This window comes from Nicotiana tabacum, chromosome 14, assembly GCF_000715075.1.
Source record: "Nicotiana tabacum cultivar K326 chromosome 14, ASM71507v2, whole genome shotgun sequence".
Lineage (NCBI taxonomy): Eukaryota > Viridiplantae > Streptophyta > Magnoliopsida > Solanales > Solanaceae > Nicotiana > Nicotiana tabacum.
The window spans coordinates 84,892,227-84,904,174 of NC_134093.1; the positions used below are offsets into that span (position 1 = coordinate 84,892,227).

At 35.3% G+C, this 11,948-nt stretch overlaps 1 long non-coding RNA gene across 4 annotated transcripts; it reads right to left on the minus strand.

Moving 5' to 3' along the window:
* Positions 1 to 422: 422 nt before the first annotated feature.
* LOC107762293 (uncharacterized) lies at positions 423 to 9,325 on the minus strand. Of its 4 annotated transcripts, none has more exons than XR_012698729.1 (4): positions 8,940 to 9,325; positions 8,181 to 8,420; positions 7,021 to 7,327; positions 423 to 877 (listed from the first exon to the last, which is right to left on the minus strand). It is a non-coding gene; the product is annotated as an uncharacterized LOC107762293 (long non-coding RNA). The 4 variants fall into 4 exon arrangements; XR_001642760.2 differs by having other exon boundaries at positions 9,008 to 9,323; XR_012698731.1 differs by having other exon boundaries at positions 7,021 to 7,244; positions 9,008 to 9,322.
* Between the last annotated feature and the right edge of the window lie 2,623 nt (positions 9,326 to 11,948).

Here is an 11,948-nt window from a genome sequence, read left to right on the forward strand (position 1 = left end):
AGGAGACTAGGATGCTCTAGGCATTTAGGTGGAGTCAGAATATATCTCAACATGCTCTGGAAATGACTGTTATTCCCCCAATCCTTCCAGTCACGAGGTCAAAAACTTCAGTCTTGGGCCCACAAAATCTCAAACGCTCATCGGACATTTGATTAAACAATTTAATTCATGTCTAGATAAATTTCAAAACATATCGTTATAGACAATTTTCAAATTCATAGAACCTACATATATATAATCATTATAACCAGGACAATCAATTACATAATACAGAAGTAAGGTGTAATCACTTATATCCCGTATTTGCTCATATTTAGACCACAATCGTTTCTCAAAAATCATTTATGTAACTTGAACAATAAAATGTTAGCGCCTATCAAAATGAGCACCATGGTATGGTATATAATAAAATTCAAGGAAACTGATCAACAACACTCAACCATATTAGGATCATTACCACAAATACTGCTTCCAAGAAAATACAAAAGTGATGAATCTAAAATATCCAAGATGCTATACACTTGCATAAGATGCTTCAGTCTCTTCACAAACTGTAACTAAAAGAAGCTACAGACAAAAGTGTAGGACAATGAATTTAAAAAATCTAGGATGAAATACAGTTGCAAAAAATGCTTACATCCCAAAGATTAACAACAACAATAACAAAAAACCAGTGAGTTCCCACAATGGACTTGTATCTTAAAAAAGCTACAAATAGAAATGCAAAAGCATTCAATATTCTCAAATGGTGAAGGCTTCTCTTATGATGGAGTTCTCAACTTACACAGCCCTGCTAAAGTATGTGGATTTCTCCTTCAGTCCAACCTATCCCATATGATATCCTACCACATTGGCACCTTGGCTGCATGCTAGTGTCCTATAAAAAAATTTGACATTGTGATCAAAATAAGTCAAGAAATATGACATTAGAAAGAGTACTGTAGGTTAAACCTCCTCATTTAGTACTGTAGGTTAAACCTCCACATCTAGTGGACTTGGAGAATTTGATTATATTAAATTTACAAAAAAATTAAATTAAGAAGAAACTTTCTAAAATAGAAACATCATTTATTGACTGTAGATTTTCAAATATCTCCTGACAGTATCTATGTCACACAAACAAATATAGGAATTAAGAAGAGCACCTTCTGCTAAACCCTCTACATGTGATTACTTTTCCTCACTATGGTCAGATGCTAAGTACTCAAGCGCCACTCCCCCACATGCAACCACAACAGACCCAACCATTCCTCTACTTTCCCTACCAAACACCACAAAACACACCGGAACTACCCTTCTATCCACCCCAGATGCCCCAACAGACCTTCGTCCCATGGATCCAACAATGATCGATGATAGCAACACCACCACCACTACATGCACAAGCATCCCCATACTAACCACTCACACCACCCACCAGCCCTACCCCCATGCAATATCCACCTCCATCAGAACTCGAAGCAGAAGCGCAACTAGAAGTGACTGCAACAATGGAAGAGATACGAGAAACCAGGCCAATCCTGTATTACCTAAATGGGGACAGAACTTACACGCTCAAAGAACAGTTTTCAAAAAAAAAATGATCATCGTCTTTCCCCAGGAGTTACAAAGTTGTTCCCTCAATATACGAACCACACTAAATCCAACCATGGGAAAATATGCAATAGTCCTGATTCCAGCAATGATACCACAGCCAACAACACTACAGGAGGAGAACATGACACACTCCCCTCCGTCACCCAATAACTCATCCATGCAGATCATCATCTGGAATTGCAGAGGAGCACAGTCGCCAGACTTCAAAAGGAATTTCCGTTCCTTGTTGAACTACCACAATCCACTGTTGGTAGCACTATTGGAGACTCCCTTCAGGAACACGCCTCTCTTAAAGATGAATTTGGCTTCACCAGCCATGGGTACAGCGGGGGGGAATTGCTTTGCTATGGAAGGAGGATATTATCAAACTTGACCAAGTTGCAGTGACACAACAGGAAATTCATTCGATTGTCCAGGTACAACCAAAACCTCATACTTGGCTTTTTTCAGTTATCTATGCCAAAAATGACCTACCATCTCGAAATATTTTATGGGAAAACCTAAGGCAATTACATGATACTATAAAGTTGCCTTGGCTAATTGGGGGGGGGGGGGATTTTAATGAAGTAACAAAAGCAGCAGAGAAATACGGAGGTCTAGCTCTTAATAATAATAGTAATAATAGATGTGACAAATTTATTCGTTGCTTAAACTATTGTAATTTTGTGGACCTACGGAGGTCTAGCTCTTAATAATAATAGATGTGACAAATTTATTCGTTGCTTAAACTATTGTAATTTTGTGGACCTCGGTTACACTGGTAGTAGGTATACCTGGACAAACAAAAGACATCTAACAAATTGTATTTTAGAACGACTAGATCGTTTTGTAGCTAATTATGAATGGATTAACATGTTTCCAGAAGCTCTAGTGCAACACCTGCCTAGAACTCATTCCGACTATTGTCCTTTATTACTCCAATTAAATAAAAAATATGCCACCACAGAAAAAACATTTCGATTTGAAACTATTTGGCAAAGTCATCCCCAATTTATCTCAATTATCAAAAGGAACTGGACGAATAACAAACCCATTTTATTTGCTATAGAAGACTTTACAAAAGATGTCAGCTTGGAATAGATCCACATTTGGAAACATATTTAGGAAAAAAAGAAATCTCCTAGCCAGATTAAAAGGGATTCAGTCATCAAATGTCTACCCTACGAGTTCCTTTTTACAACAGCTGGAAAAAGACTTGATAGGCCAATACAATGACATTTTAAAATTGGAAGAAGAATTCTGGAAGTTAAAATCCCATATAAATTGGCTACAACAAGGAGATGCCAACACAAAATTTTACCACCTCACAACAATCAAGCGTCGGAGACGAAATCAAATTACTGCATTAAAAGATTCAGTGGGGAACTGGATATACGACCAACACACTATTAATAGCCAAATTGAATAGTACTATCAAAATTTATTTACTACTTCTCATACTGATCATCAACAAAATACTACACTTCAATCTCCTAATCCCTTGACACCATCACAACTTTCCAGCATGTCATCGCCTCTAACTACTCAAGAAATTCATCGAGCTGTTCAATCCTTTCAACCACTAAAAGCTCCAGGACCGGATGGGCTGCACCAGTGTTTAAAAAGGCGTTCTTGGGGCGAGCCCTGGGGCGAGGCCCACCAAAAACGCCCCGAGGCGATGGTGTGGGGCGAAAGTCTCAAGAGGCGTATGCCCAGCAATTCGGTGCGTACGCCCGGACGTTTGAGGCGCGTTTTTTTTAGTGAGGCGTAAGCCCCATAGACTTTTTCAAATTAAAACAAAATTTTGTTGAATAAGTCCTTTATATAATACCCAAATTCTCAAAAGCCAGCTTGGTAATTACTCAAAAGGTATAAAAAGGAACTCAAATGTATTAAATTTAAAAGTCAAGGCCTTTTTTATTGATTGAAGCCCTAATTCATGGTCTTTCCCAATTCTTTATCTTGTCCGCTAATCTGCTAATATCTCCCATAAGCAACAAAAAAATAATTACAAATACAAAGAGAACTTCATTCTCCTTCATAGCAGCAAGTTTAAAGTTCAAATTGCATGTTAGTCATCCTTTGTGTTCCCGCATGTAGAAACTTTATTCTTTTAGACTCAAGTTACTTGTGCTTGTAAGTAGCGTATAACAGATTGTTTTGACTAGTTTTTCGTGGGGATGGAGCGCGCGCACACACATATATATTTCACATATTTATAGTTTTCTTCAATTTTTATGCAATTTTACATGTTTATAAATAGTTACTGTCATTATATTATTTTATAAAATATTAAACATTAAATACCTATGGGGCTTACGCCTCGCTGAGGCATATGTAAAACGTCTCGCCTTACGCCCACGCCTTTTAAAACACTGGGGTGCACCCATTTTTTTACCAAAATTATTGGACACGAGTTGCACCTTATGTCATCTCCTTCTGTAAGGAATTTTTCAATAACCAACACATTCCCCCTGAAGTAAATAAAACATATCTATGTCTTATACCTAAAATACTTCACCCTACTTTGATCACTCAATATCGCCCTATTAGTCTTTGTAATACTCTTTACAAAATAGTGACAAAAATCATTGTCCATCGAATTAAACCTATTCTTCAAAGTATCATAAGCCCAGGACAATCTGCGTTCTTACAAAATCATAGAGCTTCTGACAACGCTATTATAGTTCAAGAAATTATTCATCACTTTAAAAAGAAAAAAGGGAAGCAAGGAGAATTCCTTTTAAAATTAGATCTAGAAAGGGTTGTTGATAAACTAGAATGGGGCTTTATACGTGACACCCTCGTATACTTTAACTTTCCACACAATTTAATCAAACTAATTATGTCATGCATCGCATCCTCCACAATTTCCATTCTTATTAATGGTGCCCTTACCCCTTTCTTCAATCCAACCAGGGAAATCCGTCAAGGAGACCCTCTCTCCCCCTATCTATTTATCTTGTGCCTAGAAATGTTGACTCGTAAAATTCACTCCGATGTGGATTATAGGCATTGGCATCCCATAAAACTATCTAACAACGGTCCACAAATATCCCACCTCTTCTTTGCAGACGATATCACTCTGATTTCCAAATTAAATACCAAAAGTATCCACTCTATTACTGACACCCTCACCGTTTTCACAAATGCTTCAGGCCAATCCATCAACTACAACAAGTCAAAAGTTTTCTTCTCACACAATGTCACGCCCGGAGATAAAGACTTTGTTCTATATTCATTCAACATGAAAGAAGGAACACATTTTGGAAAATACCTACGATTCCTGATATTCACACAACACACCCACAAAGTCAAATTTTCAATTCCTCTTGGACAAATTCAAACTTTGACTGACAGGATGGAAAACTAATACGCTCATCATGGCAGGTCGCACAACTCTCATAAAAGCAACGCTTAACTGTCTTCCGAATCACCTCATGCAATTAATACAAATTCCTCATTATATCACACATATCCTAGAAAAATATCAAAGAGATTTCCTTTGGGGAACTACACAACAAAAAAGAAAGCTTCATCTGATAAACTGGAAAACTGTCCAACTAGATCAACAAGATGGTGGACTGGGAATTCCTAACGTAACTGACAAAAATCATGCACTTCTTGGCGCCCAAGCCTGGAGATTATTCAATTCACCCCTCTCACACTGGGCATCAATCCTCTTAACTAAATATTTAACTCGTAAAACCTCACAATATAACACCTACTTGGAAGACTCTCCAACAAGGATGGTCTTACTGTCAAGATGGTCCAACATGGAACATCTCCAATGGTATCCACGTCAAATTTTGGACGGAACCTTGGCTGGGGCCCAAAGTAGTTTTCCGCCAACTCATCGAGGGCCCACTACCACAACACGACATAAAATCCACGGTTGCAAACTATATCTCCCACAACACTATAAACTTGTAACTCATTCCTTTCGAATTACCACCACAATTCAAAAAATCATTATCCTACATCTGCATACCTACCATAGCAAACCCCACCTCTTTCGACCTCATCTGGGTCTCACCCCAACGGAGGTACTCACAGTAAAATCCTTATACCACAAATTGCACAACTCCCCCTCAAACTCTACCTTCAAATGGATTTGGAGATTACCAACACCTCCAAGAATCAAACACTTCATATGGTTTTTAAGCCACCATCGACTACCTACTGCAAGCTACCTCCATAAACTCAACATTACTACTACCCCTATATGCGGCATTTGTAATAGAGCAAATGAAAACATAGAACACCTCCTACTCCATTGCCCAAACGCACAGATAGTATGGCATAACTTGGGTCTACATGCCCACGTTCACTTGCTCAATAATTTTCAGGAAGACCCTCTACAACGACTATTCCAATTCGTAACAATTCAACAACCACTTCCACAAAATCTATTGTCCCAAACACTCATTCCTTATGCACTTTGGCACGTATGGAAAAGTCGCAATCGAAGTATTTTTGAAAAAACTAGAATTTACCCTAATACGCAACATATAATTTCTAAGGCTACGGAATATGCATACCTAATACACAACAGCAAACGCATACGAAATGTTGCATCCTCACAATACATAAAATGGAACCCCCCAGTGCAGGGCTTTTATAAACTTAACTCAGACAGAGCATGCGACACCATTACTCAAAAAATGGTCTGGGTGGTGTATTCAGAAACTCGGAAGGGCAATGGATAATGGGTTATGCAGCACGACGTAATTACGGAAATCCTACATCTATGGAACTTTGTGCTTTACTTGAAGGACTCTGCATCGCCTTACAACATCATTTGATGCCGCTAGAAATACATATCGACTCTACAGAGGTAATCAATATGCTCCGAAACCATAATCTTCAATACTCATCTATACTTCATGAATGCAGGTCCCTCCTCCACCAGCTGGGTAAGCCAAGAGTATCGTACACATCTAGGGAGCTAAATGAGGTGGCGGACAAATTAGCAAAACACGGCACAACTCTAGAGATGGGGAATGCTACTACGATGTTTTTGCATCCACCAACTTTTTTGTTGCCAGAAATGACGATTGATCAAACTGGCACTTTGCAGCTATGGCGCTTTTCACCTAACCATGCCACTGATCCTCCATTTTTTGATTTGAATTTCCCATCCAATGCTTGTAATTGTTCGGAACACTATGTTCCGCCAGTCTTGGCATCTTTTTGTAACTTGGAGCCGTCAAGGCCCACCACTCCCTGTAATGTTACTTAAGTTATTTTAATATAAGCATCATGTTTGACCAAAAAAAAATATTGATGCTCAATCTATCAACTTCTACATTCTTCTTTTATTTTAACTTTGAGGCAAGCTTTACACTCTGTTAGTATCCTCTCTTTAGCAGATTCTTATATCATCTACTGGTATCATGGGACGGAGATAAAATTCTTAATCAATTACCAGAGCATAGAAATTACCAATGTGTTTTTATACGTAAAATTAAATCTTTCTGGCTTCCGTCTTCAGGTCCCCTTTCTATCTATCAGTTTAACTCAAGTCAATGACTCCAAAATGATAAGAGAAGCTCTCAATGTTAATGATATCCTCGAAAGAGTATCCGGTGCCGAAAACTTGCTCGAATAGCTGTCAGTTCCCTATCAGAGTAGCAAGCCTCAAGTCCATTACCAGCAATAATACATTCCTGTTCACTATAAGTATTATAGCAGATGCTATAAACTACAAAATTCAGAATTTCACGAGTCTTAAGGACATACTTGGAAGCATCTGACAAAGAAAGATTATCATCAACGTACAAAGAAAATAGTAATCGGGTTAGCTTTAAATCATATATATAAGAAATAATCACTAAGAAACAAAAAAGAAGATTCAGGAAGGAGACGTTTGAATTGCATCAAATGACTAATATGCTCTGCTTATTAAATTTGTGAGATTTAAGCGATGTCTACTACTAAGATTTGACCTTAAGTTGCGGGATTTGTGAATGTCGACTTCAATAACAGATGCAAAATTATCAATGGCATCTATATCTGGTAAAGTATTCACTTATTTTAAGATAAAATTATTATTATGGAATTTGTGAGACATTATCCAGTAAGCTCATTAGACATTTTATTATAAACTCTTTTATATGGTGACAAAGGTTCATAAAAGTGCTCATACAGGTCTTCATTTTGCTAGCCAGCCTGTAATGTATTTGAACTCTTATCCCATGTGGAATTATTAGTCTGGAGTTATCACACGGCAAGAAGGTGTATACTTCTAGTGTGAACCACATGCTAATGTATTTATATTGTACATGCAACTCACATTCTAAACAACTTCCAATGCAAACTAACATTGGCAGGTATACAACCGCAAACATTCAGGTTAACTTTCTTCATATGTTTATGAGACTTCTAGATGCTTCTTGGATGTATTATCCGAGTGTTGTTCTTTTTTTTAAAATTTTGATAGTTGTGTTAGCTTTTAGAACTCTCACATCCTAGTTTATGCAATATTTTAGAATTTTGGATCAAACTTTTGATTCTGATGAAAATGATGATAACTATGTTAATGCTTGTGCTCATAGGTAGAGGACTGATTCAAGAGAGGTTAAGTCAAGTTGTAAAGTTCTCACCTTCTTGATCATGGCTTCAATGCTATTAGATAACTGTATTTACGTTAGTTTTACCATGCTTTGATCCTATAACACATCTCTTCAGCACATCATTCCTCTGCTCTTCAGTACCATAATGCTCTTCAAAATTGTAACAAAAAATGCATAGAAATTGCCAATATCTGGTGCAAGAGTCAACATCCTATCCAATCGATTTTGTGGATTCATCCATCTTCCTCTCTTGCCAAATTAACTTCGTAACTGCAATAATAACATGAGGATTATGAGCACATTTCTTTATGTCTAACCTCCGTTGGAATAAAGCTAGATAGCTACATTGCAATAGAAATATACATGGAAGCAATTGGATTTTCTTAAAAGGAAGCAAATGGATTTAATTTCAAAAAGCAATTCTTTAACACAACGGCATATTCTTTGACATGTTCTTTGGATTGCAGATCGATATGTAAGCTATATTACTCTTATGGGGAAAAGAAAAAGAGGCATATTATCAAGCATCTTAGCTACATCAATATGCACAATGTTGCAACAAAGTATGTACCTATTCAGAGAATTTTCATAAGAGGCGTTTGAACAAATAATCCAATGCATGTAGAAATATATATCATCCATAAAAAGTATAACATGGTACACTTAATTGAACAAAAAAAGAAAAAGCAGAAGAAAAACAAATACAAATCCATAGAGAACCTCAGAAATAGAATGAAGGTTTCTAAGTCATGTTCTAAAAATATTAAAATCAAATTTTTACATGCTCACCGAGTTATATCGCAACAGCAGAAAAGAAACACAGACCAAGGATAACGAAGAATATGGTTCACAATTACCATCCATGAAAACTTCCAGCAAGAAATTATATCAGAAGAATTGCAACTCATATGTACCCACCACATTGTGTTTATACATACACCAATAGAAATGGGTAAAGACGACCACTCGTTGGAGTTAGCTTGAATTTTGGAGAATCGGAGAAATTAACAGGACTGGGACATGGAAGAACACCGCCGGATAGTGAGAGAAAATAGGGTTCCGTATATATAGTACACGTGTTTTGTGGAGGGGACAACAGTATACGTATTTTTACAGTACGTGTTTCTCTGGAGAGAGAAACGTATCATTTTACCCCTCAATATATACACATTTTCAAGAATACCTTTGTCATTACAATTTCCATATGTTTTTTGTACAACTTTTACTGCAGCGTTCGTCTCTCCTTAGCCATTTATATACTGAAATTTTCGGAAACCACTATTGTTTAGTGGCTATTAACTTCTTATAACTACTATATATATGATTACTTTCTATAGTTAGTATTCAGTTGCTATAATAGTGTATTCGTTGTATTCGCGCTGCTGTATTCATGAATACAACAGCAAAAAGCGCCTAAAAATCAGGATAGTCCAGCTGTACGCGCATGTATTCGCGTCGTGTATTCATGAATACAACAACAAAAAACGCCTAAAATCAGGGCAGTCCAGCTATACGCGCATGTATTCACATGTATTCGCGTTGCTGTATTCATGAATACAGCAGTAAAAAAACGTCTAAAATCAGGACAGTCCACCTATATGCGCATGTATTCACATGTATTCGCGCCATGTATTCATGAATATAGTAACGACAATCACCTTAAAAATAGGTATGTCCAGTTGTCTAAGAGAGAAAAAACATAAATAGCGTATTTCATGTCTTATTTCATGCCTCAATGCTAGTATATACCATAAATACTTATTTTACTACAAAATATAAAAGGTAGCTATAGAAAATAATATTTTAAAATGATTTTAATTTATAATAAATAGGGTGTATACATTTGTTATAGGAGGTAAAATTTTCATTTATATATAGTAGTAGCGTTAGGGTACTTGCGTTGCACGTGTAAGCTTGTCTATTAGTAAAAAAATTGTATATAACAAGAATAAACTATGTGTAATAGCAATTGGCGTCCTAATAGATCCAATATGCATTTAAATGGAAAAACGAGTATAACTACATTAACGTAATAAGTGAGTTCAAAATTGTTGGATATTAAACCTGCAAACATGAATAATTTAATTAGTTAAGTTAGTTATCACTAAAAAACTGAAATTAGCTACGAATTTCGTCGATAATCTGTCGCTAAATCGCTCGTAGCTAACAGAATTTCTTGATAATTTGTCTCTAAATAATAGATTTTTCTATTTAGTTACAGAATTTGTCCGCCGCTAAAATCTAGTTTTTTAGTAGTGTGTATAGCATTTTCAATGATGGATGTTGTATTGTATGAGATTGAATGATATAATATTGTTGTATCCTCTTTACAGAGGAAGTTATTGGTGTATGTTCCGTTACTTCAACTAAACTATCATGACCAAAATTTTTATTGTTGGCATCAATATTCCTCCTAAAAGTATAATATATAGTTGTCCATGTGAAAAAATATATACGCGACAAATATAGTCCAATTTTGAGGATTGCTTGACACTGTAACTTATTTATTCCTGGCGTATCTAGAATTATTTAACTTGTCATCTTTTTTATTAATCACAAGTTTTATGCCCAAAAAAAATGCTAACTATTAATCTATAGTTTCCGCAAAGCGATGAGACATATAAACAATCATCAAATTATACTCATGCCTTCAAGTTATACAACTATTTTCTTCGGTCTACTTTAATTGATTTTTTTGTCTTTTTTTTCCATAATATTTAATTTTTTCATATGTCAGAAAGAAATTATCTTCTTCTTTTTTCCAAAGTTGCCCTTGGAGTAAAGAGCCTAGGAGTATTTGGTATATTTTCAAAGAACAAATTAAGGTTAACATGGTCAATTTCATTGTTAGTTAATGCTAAAAGATGAATTCCTTAGTATGTGTGAAAGCAGTCAAAAAATTAATTAATGTGGACCGCGGGGAGTAAGTAATAGTCAACTATTAAGAGTTGCCAACTACCATGTCCATCAATGCCAATATTTGCGTGTACTGCTAAACAATTAAGGAAAAATAACATGGTATGACAACGTATAAAGAGAATTGATAATATTTTTGCCTTACATTAAGTTTGGTAATAGAAGCCCAAAAAGAATTGGCATTTAATAACAAAAATTATTTTTCTTAAAAATAGCAACAAAATTTAGAACCCTCTTCTCTCTTCTAACAATTGCCAATTCTTTATAGAAATTAGGTAACACTTCCTTTCAAATTAGGGTAAAACAAATTTAATTTCGTTACCACGTGCACCAATATAAAAAATCTCAGGATATGAATGTTGGAGCTATTTTTATATTTTAAACCAAAATCCTATAAAGGTAAAAAAGAAAAAGAAAAGTACATGGTAGCTCAAGTTTTTTAATTTGAATACGGAGTTATTGAGAAAATGATATTATGCTCAAAATGCAACTATCGTACAAATTTACACACAAAAAATAAAAATATATACCAGAATGATATACAAAAAGTATATGGAAGTTTTTGCATCACATAACTTCAGAAATTGAGAAGAAGGAAGATGAGACCAATCCAATGTATTCTTGTTGATTTAGAATTTGTATGTTTTTGAAACTTTAAGAATAAGTAGGATATATTTGAATAATACTTAAAAAGGTCAAACAACAATAATGGAACGAATTATAATTATGCTACATAGTACAAATAAGAAATTTTTATATGAGAAAAAATCTTTTAAAAAAATTAAATACATAAAAAAATTAATTGTGAAGTCCTAAATATTAGAAAAATAAATAATTATTTTTAAATATTAAGAAAATTAAATCGACTATTTTATCCATATG